The 15702-nt window shown below is 54.8% G+C and overlaps 1 protein-coding gene across 1 annotated transcript in view; it reads left to right on the top strand.

Moving 5' to 3' along the window:
* The first annotated feature begins 3375 nt into the window (after positions 1–3375).
* GNG2 (G protein subunit gamma 2) overlaps positions 3376–15702 on the top strand; it is a 24411-nt gene continuing 12084 nt past the window's right edge. The window contains exon 1 of the mRNA XM_027704106.1: positions 3376–3612. The gene's annotated coding sequence lies outside the window, so the exon portion shown is untranslated. The remainder of the gene's footprint in view (positions 3613–15702) is intronic.

The following is a 15702-nucleotide window of genomic DNA, read 5'->3' as shown; positions in this document are numbered from 1 at the left end:
TTGTGTGAACCACCTGGTGTGTGATAGAGGGTTTGTGCTGCTTTTCTCCTCCACGACACCCAGGAGCACCATCCCATCTCCCACTAGTGCTAATTAAACTCCTCAGATCATAATTAGCCAGCCCTTTTCCTTGTGATTTTGCCAGTTTTTGCTGATCCTGGCATCTCCTTCCTCCAGCCAAGGAAAACTGTTGTGGATGGTACAAACACCCACAGCCTTTCCGTGTCCCCATTCCCAGCTGTCAGAGCTTCTCTGGATCCTCAGTGTATTTATCCTCTCCCAGGGAGAGGGTGTGGAGTGACAGGACAAGGGGGAATGGCTTCCCACTGCCAGAGGGCAGGGTTAGATGGGATATTGGGAAGAAATTCCTGGCTGTGAGGGTGGGGAGGCCCTGGCACAGGTTGCCCAGAGAAGCTGTGGCTGCCCTTGAATCCCTGGAAGTGTTGCAGGCCAGGTTGGACGTGGCTTGGAGCAACCTGGGCTAGTGGAAACTGTCCCTATCCATGGCAGGGACGGGGATGAGATGATCTTTAAGGCCCAGACCATTCTGGGATTCTATGATTCCATGAAGGTGATGAAGAGCCTGTTCTCCCATGGAGAGAAGCTTCTGGAGTGGTTTCTCCCAGTACAAGCCACTGTCCTGTGGGCCTGGATGCAACCATGCCCTATTTTAAGGCTGAGGGGCCTGGGAGCACGGAGCATCCCTGGATTCTGCCTGCTTTTGCTGTCCATCCCTCCAAACATCCTGGGAGAGAGATGGGGATGGAGACATGGGGCTGTATCCCCACTGCGCCCCTCCCCTGGCACCCTCAGCACCCACAGCACCAGGAGCATCCTGTGCCTTTTCTATGGGCTCCAAAAATAATTGCATGTTACCAGAGATTTCCCTTTGTCCTCTAAAAATACCCCCTGGCCCCAGCGAGGCGGGCACTGACCGTGGCCGGTCTCGATGCCTAATTGCTGATTTCTGCTAAGACCCGACATTTTCGGGGCAGGAGGGAGGAGCACGAGAGAATCAGCAACTTCTGGGAGGGGGACTGCATTGTCTTCTGCTAAGTATAGCCTCCAGATTTCAGCCCTGGCCTGAAGAAACCCCTAAATTTTCCTAAAACCAGATGTGGAAGGGTTTTTCGGATCAGCCAGCCCTTTCTCCCCAGGGGTGAGGAGGGGAGGCGGCTCTTCCCTCCCCATGGGCTGTGTTTAATAAAGGCTAAATAGGAATGAATTTAATGAATCCCCCTCCCTTTGATGACTCGGCCTCCATTTCTTCTTCATCTTGCCACAGGAGAGGTCTCCAGGGGAGGGAAAGGTCCTCCAGTTCCCATCCTGGTGTGTCCCCAGGCACCCACGCTGGCCTTTTCCCTGGGATGCTCCCGGCTGCTGCTCTGAGTTGCCATTTCACAAACTTAAGCTCTGACAAAAAGGCTGCACTTGGGCCACCTCATCTCCACTCGTTTCACTTCCAGACTTTGCACCTCCCGTCACCATTTGGTGGCAGCCGGAGAAGCCGAAGACTTGGGATTTGTAGGGCGACGACACAGGGAAATGGCACCTTTATGGAGCCAACTGCAAAATGCACGATAAAAAAAGGGAAATGTTGCAGTTGCATCCTTAATTTATTAGTTAATTTTGCAACCAGATCCAAATAAGAGCCGCTTTTTCCTGCTGTTAAGCAGCGATGGCTGTGCCGGGGCGGGTGCCTGGCACGGCATCCTCCTTTTATCAGCCCTTCCAAAACAAGCTGGACATACCCACCAACACCACCCCAATCAGGCACCAATGACTAATTGGTGATAATTACAAAAATCCCCCGTGCGCTGGTGTGTTTTTCAGGGCGTTTTTGGCACCCTGATATTATCACCGGTTGCAGCAGTTTTAATTAACGCGGCACCTGCACTGCATTGGGGTCAACGTGTAGGGGTGGGGGCATCGTGCCATTGCCAGCTCCGTGCTGGGTGCCAAGGGGTGCCAGGGAGTGCCAGTGGGGTGCCAGGGCTCCAGGGACAGCTGTAGGCGGGGGTTTTGGGTGTCGGGGTGCCGTGCCAGGGCCGAGCTCCCGCGCCCTGCTTGGAGGCCAGCGGAGGAAATCAGTCATCGAAGGAAATCAGTCATCGAGTGTTGCTGTGGAAACGGGAGGGGAAACTTGGTTTGTGGCAGCCAGTGCCTCCCTGCCGGGAGCCCTGTGGAGCCTGGCCAGTGGAGGGGTGACACACAGCCCACCCCCCCCCCGTGCCCACTGCTGGGGCCCTGGGGGGCTCCCGTTGCCACCCTCTGCGGGATGCTCCAAAGGGAAGCTGCATCCCACAGTGCTGCTGCTGCTGGGGGCACTGGCACGGCTGTTTTGGGGGAGCTGTGCTGCACCCCAGCTCTGCTCTGCCCCTTCCCCAGCCCTGTCTGGGGAATACATGAATGTTCTTTCATAAAATCGTGGAATCACGGAACAGTTTGGGTTGGAAGGGACCTTAAAGTCCATTTTGTTCCACCCCCTGCCATGGGCAGGGACACCTCCCGCTAGATCCAAGCCCCATCCAACCTGGCCTTGGACACTTCCAGGAGTGGGATATCCCCAAATTCTCTGGGCAAGCTGTGCCAGGGCCTCACCACCCTCACAGGGAAGGATTTCCATGAGCACACAGCTGGGCTGGCAGCAGATTTTTCAAGGGGCAGATGAAAGAAAGGAAAAAGCCACTTTATAAAAACCCAACCAGCTCCCTTGTGCTTCCAAAATCTTCCACCTTAAATCCCAAAATCTGAGCATGTGGGCTTTTACTGATTGAAAAGAAAACATAAAATACTGAGTGATCCCTGAGATGTGCCCTGGACGGGAACTTTAGAGCTGGGAAGGGCTCGAGGGGACAGGGAGGGGCCTGGGGATGCCAGGGGGCTGTTGGTTGGGGTAGGGGAGGAAGTAATAGAGGGTTTTGGGGGGCTCAGGGGACACGGGGTGTTTAGGAATGGGGTGTTTGGAGCCGTGTGTTGTGTGGGGCGAGGGAGTTCAGGGGGGCTGTGGGTGCAGGGATGGGTATGTGGGGTTTGGGATGTGTGATGGGGTGCAGGGGGGGTGGGGTGCAGGATGGGGGTACGGTGGGTGGGTGGGTGGGGCTGTGGGGTTGGTGCGTGACATGTGTGGGGTGCAGGGTCGGGGGGGTGTGAATGGGGGGCACAGAACAAGGGGATATGGAAGGGACTGGGACAGGGACGGGGACAGGGAGATGAGCAGAGCCAGGGAGAGGGACAGACGCAGGGTGAGGGACACGGGAGGAGGCGGCGGGGTCTGGGGAAAGGCGATCTGCAAAACCCGGGGGACGGAGAGGAGAGGAGAGCAGGAGGAGGAGGAGGAGGAGTAGAGGAGGAGGAGGAAGTCGGGGCTGAGCCGCTTCCTGTAGGCAGCGGGATGAGCGCAGACAAAGCTGGGTGGGGACTCGCCGCTCGGGGCTGCTGCTGACCACCCTCCTCCTCCTCCGGCCGCATCCCTCCGGCCCTCCCTCCTCCATCCATCCCTCCCTCCATCCATCCCTCCATCCCTCACAGACGTCCATCCCTCCATCCCTCCGTCCGTCCGTCCCGCCGCCGCCGCCGCCCGCCCCGCGGGGCACCACCGCCCGTCTCCAGGTACCGCCGGGCACACGGGGGGAGCCGGGGCTGGGGGCACTGGGAGCACTGGGAGCACTGGGAAGGCTGGCACTGGCCGCACTGGCGCACGGTGGGGCTGGGCAGGGCGGTCCCCACCCCCGCCACCCGCTGTCACTGACCCCCGTGGGGACCGAACCGCTCCCAAATCAGCAGAAAATCCCCCCAAATCCCGCAGGATGCCAATCCCCGCATCCCCCCCAGCCCCACGGGGACCCCACACTCTCAGGGGGCCACGGGAGACGCGGGGGTCCCACCCCGGCGGGGGCTGGGAGCCGGGAAGGTGCCTTGTACAGGGAGTTCAGTCTCCCAACAAAGGTTGGATTTAGAGGGTTTGATCCTCCTTAATCAACTGATTTGCCATCACAGGGAAGGCTTTTTCTGTGGATGAATGAGACGTAGTGTTCTTTCTTTCCCTATTTTTTTTTAATCATGGGAAGGAACGGGGAGACTTTCCCAACCCCAAATCCCTGCAGCAGCCTCAGCTGGGATGGGTCTGCCCCAGCCTGGCTTGGAGGGGTTGGGGGGGCGATGTCCATGCAGGTGGAGGGGCATCCATCCTGCCATCCCTACGGCAGGATGCCCACCATTTCTGTCAAAATCCTAATTTTTCCCAGCAGTGGTTTGAGGGGCTTTCGGTGAAGGAACCCCGGGAAAATCGCCGGGAAGATGCGCTCAGGGAAACCTGGTCCAGGGCTTGCTTCCCCCAGTGGGAGGGGAATCCAGCAAAAAAATGGCAAGAGGGGAGATTTGGATTAGGTATCAGGAGAAGATCCTTCCCTGTGAGGGCGGGGAGGCCCTGGCACAGGTTGCCCAGAGAAGCTGTGGCTGCCCCTGGATCCCTGGAAGTGTTCAAAGCCAGTTTGGATGAGGTTTGGAGCAACCTGGGCTAGTGGAAGGTGTCCCTGCCCATGGCAGGGTGGGGTGGAATGAGGTGATATTTAAGGTCCCTTCCAACCCAAACCGTTCTGTGATTCCATGATTTTTGCCTCCTTGGTGGAGAATGATTTATATTTAAGGCAAACCTGGATGCACAGCGATACCCCTCCCATTAATCAATTGCTAATGAGTTACTAATGAACTTAAAGCACGGTACCCAAAGGGCAGTGGCTCGGAGCAGGAACGATCTGCCACTGCTGTTCCTGCTGCTTGCTGCAGGTTCTCTGTGTTCTTTCTTTCCCTATTTCCCTCTGGCCTCACCAGCAATCCCGTGCTCCCTGGCCATGAGTGGGAAAAGGGGCAGGGACCGTGTGGATGCGGATGGCAGCAGCACATCCCCTGGCAGCAGGCTGGAGCCAGGCACTGAGGATTTTTCCTTATAACTGGATTTCCCTGAATGCAACTGGAGCATGCGATTTTAATCCTCTTTCCTACCATATGGCCGCTGGCTGGATTGAAATATGACTCAATTAATTATTGCCAGGAAAGCCCCGGGGCGAAGCCTTTCTCCAGGAGGAGGTTTGGAGGTGCTCCCGGGGTTATAATGGGGCTTTTCTCACCCCGTGCCGTGGGATACAGGGGCACGTGGCTCAGCCCCATCCTGCCCCAGCTTCCTTGGCACTGGTTTTGGGGCTTTTTTTGGCATTTTCAGCCTTGCAAGAGGAAGCAGAGATGCTGCTTGATGCTGTTCACACGATGTGCTGCCGGCTGTGACATGAGTTTGGCAGCCTCAGCATCACCTGGATAACACCTGGAGTCAGCCTTGTCCCCAAAACGGGGTATTCCCAGCTTGGGAGGACCTGTGGATCCCCCCACCATTGACATGGTGCCTCCACATGCCCGTCATCTCTCCCAAATTCCCTGGGAGGTGCCAGCTTTGCTCCCAGTGGATAATATACCAGCATTAAGGATCTCATGGTGTTTTCTCCAGGCTCCTTGCAGTTGTGAGCTGGTGGTGGCCTCTGGGGCACATTTTGGATCTGAGGGAGATGATAACCAGGGCATAGGGATTATCAAGGCCAGGAGCAGACAATCCTGATAGAATTCCCATGGATAGATGGCTGCGAGCTGGTGACAGAGCTCTATTATTATTATTATTATTATTATTATTATTATTATTAATCCTCAAACCATCCTGCTGCTTTGCCACCCAGTGCCAACGTGGCAGCAGGAGGAAAATGCAATAAAAAGGCGACTTTGCCGGGGTGGGCAGTGCCATCCCACGTGGCAGCCCCGCAGATGCTCCCCCTGGGATTCCAGAGCTTTGGCCTGGGAACGGCGGTGGCCGAGGCACCACTTCTCCTCCTGAAACCCAGTGAGTCACCAAAGGAGGACAGCCAGGCACCGGCACAGGCTGTTACCATAGTAATTAGGGCTGGAGAGACGGTGCTGGAGCCCCACAGACCCCGCCTGTGTCCCCAAAAAGTGCTGCCCGGGGGTGTCCATGCCGCTCCATCCCACGAATCGGTGCCGGGATGCTCTGGGCTGGCTCGCCCGTGACACGTGTGGTGCCACCGGGGACCACGGGGCTGCACCTCCTGCTCCCTCCTGCTGGATTGACCCACTTTGGGTTGGGAATAAGGGGTTCACTGCAGGAAAAGCACCATTTTCGGCACGAGTTGCATCGGTTCTCAGAGGGGCTTCTCCAAGCGTTTCACTCCTGCACCCGGAGCGGGATGCGGGAGCGGGATATGTCCGTGTGCGTTCACAGCCAGCACAGAAACAGGAGGAATGAGCAAAGGGATTAGGGTGGGTTTTCAGTTTTTCCTGCTTTTCAGGCTATTTTCTCTCTGTTTCTCCCTCTCTGGTTTCTCGCTCAGCCCCTTTTTGGGGTCGCAGCAGCTGCTGGGAGGAGGGATGGGGGGAAAGGCAGCAGGATGTGATACCCCATGATGCAGGACAGGAAATTTTTACACTTGCCCTTGCTCGGTTTTATTCCCTGCTCACTCCCAGCGCGGCCTCAGCCCCTCCTCATGTGCATTTTTCCTTCTCCGTGCCACATGCACGGTGCAAATTCCCCCAAAACCTGCCCCTCTAAAGCACGGGAGCAGTGTTGCACCCCCAAAATCCTGGGGAGAACAGCAAGAGGAGGCTCCTGGTTCTGCTGCTCTTGGGGAAGCGCGTGATGGCTGCGGAGAACACGGGCTGTCATTCCCAGCCCTCCGCACACACTTGGCACGAGACGTTTGGCACTCGCCCCATGGAAAAGCAGGTCTGAGCTGGGGAGAAGGACGGGCTCCAGCTGCCAGGAGGACACGGATTTGGCTCCATGGGGAAGTTGGGCTTGCTCCAAAACCCATCTGAAGTGTCTGGGATGGTGTCTGTCGAGCGTGGACTTTGGGTCAGGCCAGTGATTAATTAATGGTGTCTTTGATTAGAGACGTGCAAGCGAATCGCCGGCGCTTGGCGGGCTGGGAGGCAGTGGGAGCTGGGTGTTGGATCAGAGGAACACAGAATCACAGGATGGCTTGGGTTGGAAGGGACCTGAAGGACCATCTGGGATGAGTGAGGATGCAGCCGTGCTGAGGCTGAAGTCTAAAATCACTCATCTCCTGCGTTTCATGTCGAAATGACGGACTTCAAACACCAAACCAAATTTTTCACAGGCTCAGTGGGAAAAAACCCCTCTGAAATGGCATCATACCAAACCTTAAAAAATCAGCAACTTGCAGTTGAGACAGCCTCGATAATTCCTGGGAAGCAGCTGTGCCAGGACCTGCTTATCCTACCCAACACCATTAGTTTTCACCTTATTTCGTCCTTCCCTTGCTTTTCACACAAAAGTTTTCTTCCCCTGTTGTCCATTGTCATCATAACTCGGGTTAATTATTTTATCCCAGGGAAGGTCCAGGTGTTGCTGGATTGTGGTCAGAGGGTCCTGGCACCACAGGGAGGTTTCTGGTGGTGGGAAATGCTTTCCTCCAGCATCCACAGGCCCTCTGAGCTGCGGGTTGGTTATTTCAGGGGTGCTGCTGTGCCCCCCAAAGGGCTGTTCCTGGCACAGCCGGGCACCCTGGAGTCATGGATAAGCTCCTTTGGCTGAGTTGGTGTCTCGGTTTAACAGGTTTATCATCCTGCCCTCACTTGCTCTCCCGAGCTCTCTTCATCCTGTGATGATCCCTACAAGTGGCTCTCTTGGCTGGAAGGGTCCTGGCTGGGCAGCTGGGTTAGTGAGAGGGAATGACTTAGGTGGGAAGGAGCAGCCTTGTCCGAGCCTTGAGATCCTGAGCATCAGTGCTCCTTCCTGGTCCTCGTGAAATCTGTCCAAAGGGAAAAACATCCCTGGCAGAGCATGGGATATTCCCACTGCAAACTCCTCTGCGTTGCTGGTTTTACCCCACGCCGGGCTGCTCGGCATCCTTCCTCCTTCTGCCTGCAGCATCCTCCGACCAGGGCGGATAAATCACAGATCCAAAGCCTGGCTGCTGCCTTCTGGAGCTGCCTGTGCCCATCCCTGCAGGCAGAGCTGCCTGTACCCATCCCAGGGAAAGAGCTGCCTGTGCCCATCCCCAGGGAAAGAGCTGCCTGTGTCTGTCCCTGCAGGCAAAGCTGCCTGTGCCCATCCCACAGGTAGAGCTGCCTGTGCCCATCCCCATGGGCAGAGCTGCCTGTACCCATCCCCAGGGAAAGAGCTGCCTGTGTCCATCCTTGCAGGCAGAGCTGCCTATTCAGATCCCTGCAGGCAGAGCTGCCTGTGCCCATCCCCATAGAAAGAGCTGCCTGTGCTCATCCCTGCAGGCAGAGCTGCCTGTGTCCATCCCCATGGGCAGAGCTGCCTGTGCCCATCCCCAGGGAAAGAGCTGCCTGTGTCCATCACCAGGGAAGGAGCTGCCTGTGTCCATCCCTGCAGGCAAAGCTGCCTGTGCCCATCCCCAGGGAAAGAGCTGCCCATGTCCATCCTTGCAGGCAGAGCTGCCTATTCAGATCCCTGCTGGCAGTGCTGCCTGTGCCCATCCCCATAGAAAGAGCTGCCTATTCAGATCCCTGCAGGCAGAGCTGCCTGTGCCCATCCCACAGGTAGAGCTGCCTGTGTCCATCCCCATGGGCAGAGCTGCCTGTGCCCATCCCCAGGGAAAGAGCTGCCCGTGTCCATCCCTGCAGGCAGAGCTGCCTATTCAGATCCCTGCAGGGAGAGCTGCCCATCCCCATAGAAAGAGCTGCCTGTGCTCATCCCTGCAGGCAGAGCTGCCTGTGCCCATCCCCATGGGCAGAGCCCCAGCTGCAGCGGGGACCGCGGGGACGGCGGCGCCGTGGGGACATCGGTGCCCTGTGCCACCGCCGGCGCCTCTGCACAGGGACACAGACCTCATTACAGCAGATCCCCGGAGTGAGTCGGTGCTGAGAAACCCCCTTCTCCTCCTGCTCCACCTGCCTGTGCTGGAGCCCTGTTTTTCCATGGCTGGCACCTCGAGGAAAACTGGCACTGCTGGGGTGGGTTCGTGCTCGAATTACAGTCGGGTTGTTCTGGTGCTGTCGCGTCTCTCTTGTCAGTCCTGCTGTGTCAGGAAACCTGTGCTCCTCCACGACAGCTCCTGTGGCTGGATCCATGCACAGTGAATGCCAGCATTGCTCTAGCCTCAGGCTTAGAATCATGGAATTGTTTAGCTTGGAAAAGCCCTCTAAGATCATCGAGTCCAACCATTCCCCCAGCACTGCCAAGCCCACCATTAACCCACGTCCCAAAGTGCCACATCCACAGGGCTTTTAAATCCCTCCAGGAATGGTGCCTCCACCTGTTCCAATGCCTGAAATTCCTGTGCAAGGGCAGGTTTGCCAGTTCTATTTTAATAATTTGTGTTCTTGGTCTATTTGCCCGTGAGCAGCCAGGGAAAAGCAGCCGTCGTGGTGGGACCCACGTGGCTCCCCCAGGACAGCCAGAGTGTCCCTGTGCATCCGACAGTGCCCGCAGGGATGTGGAGTAGGATAGGAGTAGTGTTTTCTCTCTTGCCTGCTCCCATCTGAGCTGTGTCCCAGAGGAGAGACCAGGAGCTGAGGGTGGATGAAGTGCAGGAGCATTGAATCTGTTGCAGCATCCGCCTGGGATGGCACAGGGAGCGCTGCCAGGTGTCCAAGAGTCGCAGCCTGAGGCGTGATCCCCTTAAGGGGGATGCTGAAGGGATGCTGAAGGGATGCTCCAGGCTTTGATTGTCTTAAAATCCTCCCTGTAGCCTTGAATTCCTTCGGATTGAGCAGAGTGTGAGTAACCACGTGTTGGGAGAAGTTGTGCTTTTGGGGTCGTTTTGGGTAAGAAAGCACCAGCTGTCAGCAGATGTGAGATGCTCGGTGTTGATTTGATTCCTTTTTGGAGCCGGTGTCTTTGGCTTTCCTTTGGAGCAGGTGCAAGGAAGGGAGGGAAGCGGGGTGAAGAAGCTGTAGGGAGTAGTCAGGAGTGCCAGAAACGTGTCTCCACAAATCTCCCAGGACAGTGCCAGAGTGTCACTGCCTGGAACATTTGTCATCGTTAGGGCTTCGTTATGTTTGCAGCCGTGATGGCCACTTTGGGGTGGAGCTGGATTGAGGAGCACCCATGGGATGAGCTTTGGGCTCTGGGGTTGTCCCTCTCCTTCCTTGACAGCATTGGGTGGGTTTGGATTTTGCTGAGGGCTGAACCCAAACTGAAGGGTTTGTTTCTCTTCACACAGGCCTTGGGAGAAACAGGCAGGTGTTGGTCTGAGTCTCCTGAGGGCAGGAGAGATTCCCAGTGCCCAGAGCGAGTCCAGAGGAAGCCACGGAGATGCTCCAAGGGCTGGAGCCCCTCTGCTCTGGAGACAGGCTGGGAGAGCTGGGGGTGTTCACCTGGAGAAGAGAAGGCTCCTGGGAGACCTGAGAGCCCCTTGCAGGGCCTAAAGGGGCTCCAGGAGAGCTGGAGAGGGACTTGGGACAAGGGATGGAGTGACAGGAAGAAGGGAAATGGCTTTCCACTGCCAGAGGGCAGGGTTAGATGGGATACTGGGAAGCTGTGCCTTCTCAGGGACTTCCCACCCCCTCGCTGGGTCTGCAGCAGTTTGGGGTCCTTAACTGGGGGGTCATCAGCCATCCACAACCTATCTGATCCTCTTCCAATCAGTCCTCAGGACTGTGCTGCTGGAGCAGCTCTGATCCTGCTGGAAAGTGCCCAAGCAAAGGTTTCTCGCCTTGGGAAAGCGCTGAACGTTGACCAGGTCTGATGGATTCCATGGATTTGTGTAGGGCACGGGGAAGAGGCAACAACCTGGTGGCTCTGCCGTGGGGCCAGGGCTCCAGCGTGACCCTGGGGCAGCTTTGGGTTTTCCGAAGGGCTTTAGGCTCAATTTTTGGAGTCCCGCCGACCCGATTGCGCCGCGTCCCTTGGATTTTTAAAGTCGTGGAGCCGTGGTGGTGTTTGTGTGGCGCTGGCAGGGCCGGGACCATCAAAATACGTTGCATTATTTATCAGCTGATTTAATATAATTGCTGCTCAGCCTCACATCCTCGCTTGGGGGGGCTTGGATCCACCTCCGGTGCTTCCCTTGCTCCCCATCTAATGCCTGCAGGGGGGACCCTCCCTCCTGCCTCCACTCCGTGAATAAAATCAGGGAATAAAGGGAATAAAAAGATTATTTTAATGCAGCAACCCAGGCTTATGGAGAGGTGTAAGCAGCAAAAGGGAGGCACTGATTATTATTTTTTTAAACCTAAATCTAAGCCCTGTGTAAGCGTTTCTATTAAATGATGGGAAAGTTAGGCTGGCTGTGAATCCATGCTGCTGCTCCATCCTACCTGGAATTGAAAGCCCCCAAAGAGCAGCTGCCTCCATGGATTTTGTAGCTCATACTGGGGAAAAATACAGAAATCCACTGAAACTGAGGTTTTCCGGCACCGGGTAGGCAGGGAAAGGCTCTTGGGAAAGCAGTTTCTGGAGCGCTAGGGTCAAATCCCAGTAGTTCCAGCTCTTTTGGGAGAAGGATTAAATCTGTGGGAGTGGACATGGAGGGGGATAAATAAAACACGTGGGGCCACGGCATGGCCAGGATGGATTGATCCCTGGCACATGAGGTTCAATGCACGGGAAGGGAGGGAATTCAGCACGTCTTGCGCTGCTTAATCCAGGCTTTGCCGAGTTTCTTCGGCTTTAAAATTTTTTTAACCTTTATTTTTTATTTATTTTTTTGCAATGGAAGTGTAAAACCACCGCCCAGGCTGGCGGCTTCTCCTCCCGCCTGCGTAACATCGGGGTGTGCTGAGCATGTGTCATTCCAGATACAGCCGGAACGGTGGGAAAAGCAGGGCCGTTGACTCAGCAGGAAGCGTGGCAGGGATGCTCTGCCCGTGTTTTTGAGGGGAAAACTGTCTGGTTCAGGGGTTTTGGGCTCCGTGGGAAAAGTAAGATGTTGTGTGTGGAGGTTTGTGAGCCACGAGAGGGGGTGAGGACGGAGACGGGCTGGGGAATAACGTGGGAAAGGCTCCGAGGGCGCGGCTCGGGAGGGAAAAGCGGATTTTGCTGTTTTGCAGGAGCACTGTTGTCAGGAATGATGTAGGTGGGTCAGGGCTGGAGCAAAGGGAAGCTGCTGAGCACGGGGCCCTGGTGCTGCTGCCTCTTGATGCTGCTCCACGTCCCTGTCCCAATTCTGCCACGCTGGCCGTGCCCTCCTCTCCTCATTCCATGGGGAAGGACCCAGGTGTACTCGCTGCCTCCGTAACCAGGGCCTACTTTAGACAGAAATGCATTAGGTTACAGGGAAAAAAAGAGGCAGCAGCAGGGCACAGGAGTGAAATTTAATTGGGATAATATGGGTCAGCAGCAGCAACAACCTACTTCTGCCCAGCCAGCCCAGCTAACCCAGTTTGCAGCACTGCCAGGGCTCTGCATCCCTGCCCGCATTCCTGCTGTGTCCCTACCCTGATCTGTGCCCACATCCCTGCCTGCATCCCTGCCTGTATCCCTGTCTGGATCCCTGCTCACATCCCTGGCTGCATCCCTGCCTGCATCCCCACCTGCATCCCTGCCTGCATCCCTGTCTGAATCTCTGCCTGCATCCCTGTCCGTATCCCTGCTCGCATTTCTGTCTGGATCCCTGCTCACATCCCCTCCTGCATCCCTGCCCACATCCCTGTCTGGATCCCTGCCCACATCCCTGCCTGTACCTCTGCCAGTATCGCTGTTCACATCCCTGCCCACATCCCTGCCTGCATCCCTGCCTGCATCCCTGCCCAGATCTCTGCCCACATCCCTGCCTGCATCAGTGCCTGCATCCCTGCCTGTATCCCTGCCCACACCCCTGTCTGCATCCCTGCCAGCATTCCTGCCCAGATCCCTGTGCACATCCCTGCCCATGTCCCTGACTGCATCCCTACCCATATCCCTGCCTGCATTCCTGCCCAGACCCCTGTCCTCATCCCTGCCCTCATCCTTGCCTGTATCCCTTCCTCATCCCTGCCTGTATCCCTGCTTGCATCCTTGCCTGTATTCTTTCCTTTGCCAGGCCATGAAATGTCAGAGCCAGCGCAAGCCACCATAAATCACTTTGCAAAGAGATTTATGATTTTTGATTTATGATTTTGGGGTTTTTTCCCTCTCCTTTTTTTCTCTCTTTTATTTTTTGGTTTGTTTGTTTGTTTGTTTGTTTGTTTGTTTAATCATTTTTCTCTCTTTTTTTGCTCTTTTTCCCCCTCTTTTTTACCTCTTTTTTTTTTCCCCTATTTTTTTTCCCCTCAGAAACCTGCTAAAACCACTCCCATTCCATGCCAATCCTCCACCTGCACGTTGGGATGTGGCCATGAGCAGATGCTTCACTCGTTTCACGGGTGTCTCAGAGATGCCGTCGCGCAACAGCTTTGTGGTGAAACCCTCGCAGGATAACGGGGTTTTACCCCATAATCCACACCTAAACCACATAGAATCCCAAAAAATCATCACAAAACTCCCATCTCCATGTGGTGCAGCCACTATTTGATTACTGGCCCTAAAGGCACCAGCTCTGGATGCCGTGAAAAACCTGGAAAAGAAATAAAATCCCTGAGCGGTTTGGGTTGCAGGAGACCTTGAAATCATTCAGTCCAACAGCAGGGACACCTCTCACTAGACCAGATTGCTCCAAGCCCTGTCCAGCCTGGCCTTGAACACTTCCAGGGATGGGGATAAAGAGGGAAAATCAACAGACCAGGTTGCTCCAAGATCCATCCAGCCTGGCCTTGAACACTTCCAGGGATGGGGATAAAGAGGGAAAATCAATAAACTGAATTGCTCAAAGCCTGTCCAACCTGGGCTCGGGCACTTCCAGGGGATAAAGAAGGAAAATCAATCAATGAATCAATCAATAAATAAGGAAAGAAAAAAACAAATTCCCAGCCATGCTGCTTCCAGGACAGGGATGGGAAGAGAAATACCAGGCAGAGGCAGCACCGGGAATTCACTCTATGATCTCCAATGGGCTGTGACCTGTTTGCTGTATTTGAAGCTTGAAATAGAGCCTTATGAGTAATGTGGTTCAGGTGCTTATCACCAATTAATTAATTCTTTTGTATGGTGGTTACCTAATTAAAGCAGTCTCAGGTAATTCCTGGGGGGGAGCTGAAACTAATGGGGTTGTTTCTTCGCTGATGTAACTTGTTGGGTGATTCCCAGAGGCTGGAAAGGGTTATTGGGCTCCGTGTGAGTGTTACTTAAAATAAAATTCTAATAAAGGTTTGATCGGGGTGAAATCATCGGAGGATGATTTCTCATCGCAAGGATTTCTGCAGCCCAAGGCTCCTCCTGTTGCAGGAGCTCTTTGGGAGAAAAAGTGAGGCTTTCACCAAAAAAAAAAAAAAGAGCCATTTTGGGTTTATTTTAGCTGAAAATTGCTTGGCAGGAGGATGAGCCCATAATCTGGCACCAGCTAATGCAAAATCCACATGCTCCTTCCCATTTCCTACAGTCATGGGGAGGTTGCACCCTAAAAATATAGGATCTTTAAGCCAAATCAGGGCAACTCAATGTCTTGCCCCAGTTCCTCCAGGGTGGCTGCTGATGGGCAGGGATTGGTAAGTCACGGGATCATTTAGGTTGGAGAAGATCTCTAAGATCATCAAATCCAACCATTCCCCAGCACTGCCATGGGCATGAATTTAGGGTGACTTTACCTGAGGCTCAGGGTGGGTTTGGCCCTTCAGGAGCAGAGATGACACAGCCAAATACCCAAATCCTCTTGGAAATGTGATGGCGGGTGAAATGTTTCCACCTCTCAGTGCTCCCTTCATCTTCCCTTCTCTTTCAATCCTCATTTCCCATCTTCCCCTGAAGATCTTTATCTCGACCCTGGTAAATTCTTAAGGGCAGGATGTTCAAAGCTGAAACTCAAGACTGGATCCGTTAATTAGTGTGAAATAATAGCTCTTGGCTGCTTCCCTTAATTAAGGGTCAGGAGTTCAGAGCTGGATGGATAAGGAGGAAATTCTTGGCTGGGAGGGTGGTGAGGCCCTGGCACAGGTTGCCCAGAGAAGCTGTGGCTGCCCCTGGATCCCTGGAAGTGTCCAAGGCCAGGTTGGACGTGGCTTGGAGCAACCTGGGCTAGTGGAAGGTGTCCCTGCCCATGGCAGGGGTTGGAATGAGATGGACTTTAAGGTCCCTTCCAACCCAAAGTTTGTGATTCTGTGATCTGTGTGCTGGAGACACTTTATCCATGGGTTTTAGGGAATTCTTGAAGCTGTGTGTTCTCCTCTCCTCTGCTCCCATGTGCTGAAGGAGCCTTCAGTCTCCCGTTGGCCTCTGGGTGTTGCTCGACATTTTATTGAATTTTAAAATAACAACCCAAAACCAAAACCAGCCCAACCCTTAAACCATTTTCCTTTTCAGTGAAGTGCAGCAGTGGTGGGGCTGAGCCCTGGGGAAACCACAGGATTGGAGCCAGTACCTAAAACCCCTGGAAGGCTGTGCCGGGGGTGGCGTGACAGGATGTGCCCTTATCTGTCCCCTCTGGTGTCACCAGAACGTGACAGCCCAGGCTTCTTTCCTTCTGTGTCACAGCAGAAGCAGAGAGCAGCCTTCTTCCCCAGTATTTAGGCAGCCTTATTTCCTGGTATTTGGGCATTCTTATTCCTCAGTATCTGGGAATCCTTATTTCCCTGTATATGGGCATCTTTATTCCTCAGTATTTGGGCATCCCTGAATTCCCTGGTATTTGGGCAGCCTTATTC

The sequence above is a fragment of the Neopelma chrysocephalum genome, unplaced genomic scaffold, assembly GCF_003984885.1.
Source record: "Neopelma chrysocephalum unplaced genomic scaffold, ASM398488v2 Primary Assembly neopelma1_253, whole genome shotgun sequence".
NCBI classification, from domain to species: Eukaryota; Metazoa; Chordata; class Aves; order Passeriformes; family Pipridae; genus Neopelma; species Neopelma chrysocephalum.
The sequence above is the reverse complement of the archived record's forward strand: the minus strand, read 5'-3'. Positions and strand labels throughout refer to the sequence as shown.